The 6,336-nt window shown below is 36.7% G+C and overlaps 1 long non-coding RNA gene across 2 annotated transcripts; it reads right to left on the bottom strand.

Annotated features, from left to right (window-relative positions):
* Positions 1-391: 391 nt before the first annotated feature.
* On the bottom strand, positions 392-6,059 carry LOC125801687 (uncharacterized). 2 transcript variants are annotated; one of them, XR_007438854.1, is made up of 9 exons: positions 5,769-6,059; positions 5,335-5,515; positions 5,159-5,199; positions 5,015-5,080; positions 3,027-3,088; positions 2,207-2,304; positions 1,153-1,248; positions 982-1,052; positions 392-746 (listed from the first exon to the last, which is right to left on the bottom strand). It is a non-coding gene; the product is annotated as an uncharacterized LOC125801687 (long non-coding RNA). The 2 variants fall into 2 exon arrangements; XR_007438853.1 differs by lacking the exons at positions 5,159-5,199; positions 5,335-5,515; positions 5,769-6,059 and having other exon boundaries at positions 5,015-5,152.
* Positions 6,060-6,336: the final 277 nt, after the last annotated feature.

Here is a 6,336-nt window from a genome sequence, read left to right as displayed (position 1 = left end):
TTATATGAGAATGGCACTGACAGCGCTTCTGAAAAAGGTCACCTCTAAAACTGCTGATTCTAAAGAGTTTAGAGTTGCATGCCCACCTGTAAGACCAGACTTTTTACTTCTAAAAAAACAAGTCACTCAGATCTATCCTTAAAAACAATTGCAGAAATTCAGCAACCCAGATCAGTTGTTAATTCAAAAAAGTGACAGACAAGTGTTACAGAGACATTAGTATTTATTTCAATACATGTGTACTACAAAAACATATTTCTGCACACATAACCATTGACCATTTCACAGTGGCAGCCTCGATTGCTTTATTTGATGTACACTCAAGCTTAAAGAGTAAGATTTACATTTTGGAGGCTTAATATGCTAAACTGACACAAACATTTGTCTTCATTTAAAGACAAAAAAAACATTTGACAAACAAATGCATAATATTGTGGTGTAACGCACGGCTCAGTAAAAAGCTCTTACAGTGAAGATGGGGGATGGACATAAAGTTGAGGTTATATAGCCCGAATCCAATCCCTAAACATCACTCACCTTTTATAAGTGTGTGAAAACCTACATTAGAGCAAAGATTTAGACCTTGTGCAGGGCTTAAGGGTTTTAGTTGAGATACACAAGCAAGTGTCGTCTGCTACATAAGTGCAGGGTCACTGAAAGACACGGTCACACCAAAGTCCTCCTTGTAGATGTCCCAGGTTTTGGACTTACGTGGGTTGTCCAGTTCCTCCCTTGACAGATAGAGCCTGTTTTGGGACCAAAGCATTATAGATTGCATTCAAGCAGCAGTCCATATGATTTTTCGTTTTACATTGAAAGCAGTAATGTTACTAAACTGAGAGGGGACAAAATATCAAAATATTCTAATTAATGAATTAAGTGGCCTGGCATTTTTATATATAAAATCTAAAACCAGAGTGGTCTGGTAGGTAAACAAAGCCAGTGTCTGCTTCTGAGGACAATGGACAGCAAAAAACTCACCTGTTGTTCTCTACAAATGAAGTGTTGAACCAGAAATAGAAAGGATAGTCCTCATACCCCTTTGGAAGACCCTGGGCATAGAGAACAATAGAGAAAAAACATTTTGCCAAACAACTGGAAAAAACGATGTCCATAAAATCATTCTTACGTTACAATAGATTGGGAACTTACAGCCCTGGATTCAAACATGACCTTAACATCACCACAAACCACTGGCCCTTCCTGAAAGCTGATCACCACGGCATTGTTTTCAGTATCTGGGAACAGCTGGTAAAATATGAGAACACAGTATATGAGCGAACAGTAAAATAAACACAAAGGAACATAAGACAAACATCTGAAAGACCTTTCCCAACAATTACAATGTGATTTATGTTTTTAGTGGGCTGCTACTGTCTTTAAAGGTTCAATATTATGAGCTTATTGAATATTTAAAAGTTGTTCTTTAGTACATATTTAAAATATGATTTGGGATTAAGATGATACCGATTCACAAACGCTTTCACTAGTGTATGTATGTACAAAATCTTTTAATAGTGTATGTTTTTTCACACTATAGTTTGTTTGCTCTGGTCCAAGTCAGGTAATTAATTGATTCTCTTGGAGCATTTCCCTCATGGTTTGTTGTTTTAACAGAGGATAAAATTCAAGCTCACCAAAATGAGTCACAACAATCTTTGTAATCTCTTTGGTTGTTGGTCAGAGCTGTCTTGGCTGGGAGCAAGAAAGTAAACAGATTTCTGTGCAGTTTAACATGGAACAACAGCAGAGGTGGCATGTGTTCATTTGACTGACTCCACATCTTAAAACTGACAGAGTATGCTTGACAGATGGGTTGGATCAAGGTCAGATCATGTTCACATCACAAACCAACCAATTCAGAGTTCAGACCAACAGTTCTCAGCAGTCTCATTGCAGTTGTGATTACTGTACTCATCCATGTCCAAACAAACAGCACTACACGTAAATATGAACAGTTTATTTTGACACATAAAAAAGTAGGTGTGAAATCACCCTAAACTACTAAATCATTTAGGGGTTGTGGGATTAGCCCACTTCACATGTCTGTTCTGGATATGCCATATAGCTCTGGTTTTAATTAGGAAACCACTGTGTTTAAGGTTCACAGTTTTTCACTTTTTTGTACTGAAACTACTCTTGTCATTTGACTATGAGGAAGTAAATACAGGTTTATACTGTAGAAAACCTTTAAAAGTTAGCTTACCCTACAGTTCGTCTGCGTGGCACAGACACACTGGAACACCTGCTCTCTTTTCACTATGATCCGCACCTTCAGATCACTGCCATTGCCCTTTCCCACACCTGCACAACAAACACAGCAATGCCCAGGAGCATTAAATTACATAACCGATATACATAACAGTGCAGTCACTCTGAAAGGAGCAGACTGACTGCAGATTTTAATTGGAACTACACAGGAAACAGCCCCTAAACATACACTGCCCCCCAAAAGTACTTGATAAGTCAGTCTCATTTCTTTATTTCTGCTTTAGACTGAAAACAAATTGGGTTTGACATTAAAAGATGAATAGGAGACAAAAGGTCAACAATTCAGCTTTTGTCCGAACTTACCAATTTGTCTTCAATATTCATCTTTAAATTATATTTTTGTTACACCAAAATGTTTTCACTAGAGCAGAAGAAAAAAAATCAATTGGCCTCAGTGTTTCAATACTTTTGTAGGAGAGTGCAGACATACAGCTCTGGAAAAAAAACACTTAAAAATCTCATTGAAAACCTCTGGAATATAATCAAGAGGAAGATGGATAATCTCAAGCCATCAAACCAAGCTGAACTGCTTGAATTTTTGCAACAGGAATGGCATAAACTTATCCAAAAGCAGTGTGTAAGACTGGTGGAGGAGAACATGCCAAGATGCATGAAAACCATTTTTTTTCCCCAGAGCTGTATGTTTAACTACTTGGTCTCAGTCTTCAACTGAGCACAGCAGAAACTAAAGGAGCAGTTCTGACACACTGAATATATACATACACATTCACCTCACCTCAGGAGAAATACAGTACCTGCGCACTCTCAAACTAAACGCTGTCAATCAACCATGTACACACCATCGTACCCGTGCGCCCTGTTGCAACAGAAAAAAACAGTTCTCAAGCTGACTTGATTCGAAATGCTCAAGGGCCCTTATCAAATATTACATTACAAACACATTTTCTTTTAACTTAAATTCAGCTGGTCAGCCATTGTGTGTTTGTTTCTTTAGTCTGGCACCCCTGCCGTCTATGAGACTACATACGTAAGAAGAAGAAGACAGCCGGGCATAAGCATAAACAGTGTACAATATGAAAAATAAAATACAGCGTCTACTTTCGAAATTTACTAAACCTCATGCGATTATTAAAAGATCTTAAAATTGTACAACATTCTACATCTATATTTGGTACAAAATATATTTGGCTCATTGTTAAACGGGTTACCAGAGTAACCACTCGACAACCACCTTAAAGACCCTAGCAACCATCTGGAATACAACTGCACAGAAATCAGCTAGGAACACAACACAGTAGCCATGTAGCAGCACCTTAGCAGGAAGTGGGAACCATTTCAGCAGTGAATATTATTAGTACTGTATCTTTAACATTGAATTCCATTTAATTAACTGTGTTCTGTGTCCATGGTTTGGTTTCCCAAACAGAGATTAAGCCTTTCATTTGTAGCAGAGATGGAGAGACAATAAAAACAGAAAGACAGTAAAATTAATCAAAATCTTGATTAAATACTTTTGCTAGTTTTAGTTTCCTCACTGTTTCCCCTGATTGTTGCAGTCACCAGGACAGTCATGTGTGAACTGTATACCTAAAGTCTTACACACCTGCCTAAAACAACTCTGTCAAACAGAATTGCTTTAGGTTTCTTCAGGTTTATGACCCCCCGTGTAACACTTCTCTATAAAAAAGTACAGAAGTACAAACTGTAGCTATGCAACAAACCTTTTTCTGCTTTTATGGAGAGTAAAATATTGGTCACACAATTAAAGTCAAGTCAATTCATAAGCAAATCTATTTGAGACAACTAACTGCAGTTAGAAGTGACTGCATATTGATTTTTGCCCAGGACTAACAAAGTGGCTATAAGTGTCCAGCAGATTTTGGCTGGATCACCCACGGAGTTAAGCTGCAGAGCAAACTTCAGACACCCAACATAAACCCTATTGTGAAGCGATTAGCTTTATCTATGGAGTAATGCATTTTTTCTTCATGACATCAGGAAAATACAGTATTCTTTGCTTAAATGACTGGGAGCAGCTAATCATTTTACGTATTGCATTCCCCATCAAAAACATGTGATAAGAATATTATAACCAACTTACAATAAATACAGAAATACAGTAACATGTTCATAACAAACAGCTCTGGAAAAAAATAAAGAGACCACTTTAGTTTCTGAATCAAGTTTCTCAGATTTTGCAATTTATAGGTATATGTTTAAGTAAAATGAATATTGCTGTTTTATTTTATAAACTATGGACAACATTTCTCCCAAATTCCAAATAAAAATATTTTAATTTAGAGCATTTATTTGCAGAAAATTATAAACAGCTGAAATACCAAAAAAAGATGCAGTTCAGCTTTGTTTGTTGTTTGATGGCTTGTGATCATCCATCTTCCTCTTGATTATATTCAATTTGGTAAAAATTGGTAAAATCAAAGAAATTGATCATTTTTAAGTGGTCTCTATTTTTTTCAGAGCTGTATGTAGGCAACAGGCTATGCTACACAATCACTTGCCTTCATGTGGTCATGTGGTTCACCTTCTGAATTTGACTGCTGTATAAAGCATGCACCTGAGATTTGCTACACCCTGACATATCCGTGCCATGAAGGAAGAAAAAAAAAACCTCCTCAGCTAAAATGAATAAGTGAATCCAGTTTGGATATGGCTTTAGACATTCAGCTGAACAACTATGGTGATGGGTTAACCTAAAAATCTAATCAAATACATATAGAAAACATTGATGATGTCTTTAAATCAGTGAAAACTTCAGCATCACCTTTGCCTCCTTTGCAGTGGATGGCAATGACATTCCCTCAAACTGGCAGTGTAGTTCAACATGTCACTGAGAACACAATAACACAAAGTTCAATATGTGAATAAGAGCTTAGGTTCTCTGCCCAAACCCAACCCAAGGTCTGACCTGGCTCGAGATTTCCCACCACTTTCCTCAGGTTCCTCGGGCTAAAGAAAATAATATAGTTATAAGTTATTTTCATTTTATATAAAGCTATGAATCAAAATATAGCAGAAACAAATCAAACTGTTTTTTAAAAAAAGTTGCACAAGTGCAAAGTGCACACTGTCCATATTACGCACTTCACCTGCCGCTGCGCTTTCCTCCAAATGTGCTGGCTGCTTGGCAATGCTGCATCAGCAGCAGCTCGAAAAGAAGCGGTGGCTGACTTCACATGTATCGGAGAAAGAGTGTGCTAGTCTTCATCCTCCTGGTGTGTTGGGGCATTACTAGTGATAGGGGGAGTCCTAACGAGTGGGTTGGCTGTGTAAATTGGGGAGAAAATGGGAAAAAAATATAAAAAAATTATAAAAGAATTTATTTTCTTTTCTTAAACCATGTTATATTATACTAGATTAGAGGAAAGTCATTCAGACATTGTTGTAGCCTAATGTTTAGGCCTTTGGATCATTGTTTGCATTGTTCATGTTATAATCTTTTGGAGATCTGTTCCTAATAATTAATAATATTTTTCTTAAATAATAGGTCTTATTATCAGTTTTAATGCTCTACTTACTCAAAAAATGTCAGGTTTAATTCGGGCTTTGGCTCAAAATGACAGTGTATGGGGCAGGTTGGGTCGAGCTCTAATGTGAATCCTTATACTGCATTCCATCTGAAGTAGGAATTCAGAACTGGAAATTTCCAAGTTCTAAGTAGAACATTTCAACTGGAATAAACCCACAAGTTCAGAACGCAAGATGGCTGCACCAAACATCAACAGTAGTAAAAGCAGTAGTATTTTACGTTTCATTAGCACGTCTAGCTTTTCATGTTTCCATTGTGTGTGTGAATGTGCGTCTGGTATCGCTGACAATGCAAAAAATTATAACCTGGGACATATAATGTGGGACATTTTTTGGTTACATTTGCTATAAAACACTGGTACATGATTAATAATTAAGTTGTAGTAAACATGAAAGTCTTTAGCTTATTTTATAATTCCCTCTGGAAAAAAAAGAAAACAAGGGTAAAATATGTATACACATGTAGATTACAAATAGTGTTAACCTATAAATTTAAATTATTTTCTGTGCCTTTTCTATGCTTTCGCAGCACATTTTAATGACCATAGCGTGTTTAAA

This window comes from Astyanax mexicanus, chromosome 4 (genome assembly GCF_023375975.1).
Source record: "Astyanax mexicanus isolate ESR-SI-001 chromosome 4, AstMex3_surface, whole genome shotgun sequence".
Taxonomy (NCBI): Eukaryota; Metazoa; Chordata; class Actinopteri; order Characiformes; family Acestrorhamphidae; genus Astyanax; species Astyanax mexicanus.
Note: the sequence above shows the minus strand (reverse complement) of the source record. Positions and strands in the feature narration are given on the sequence as shown.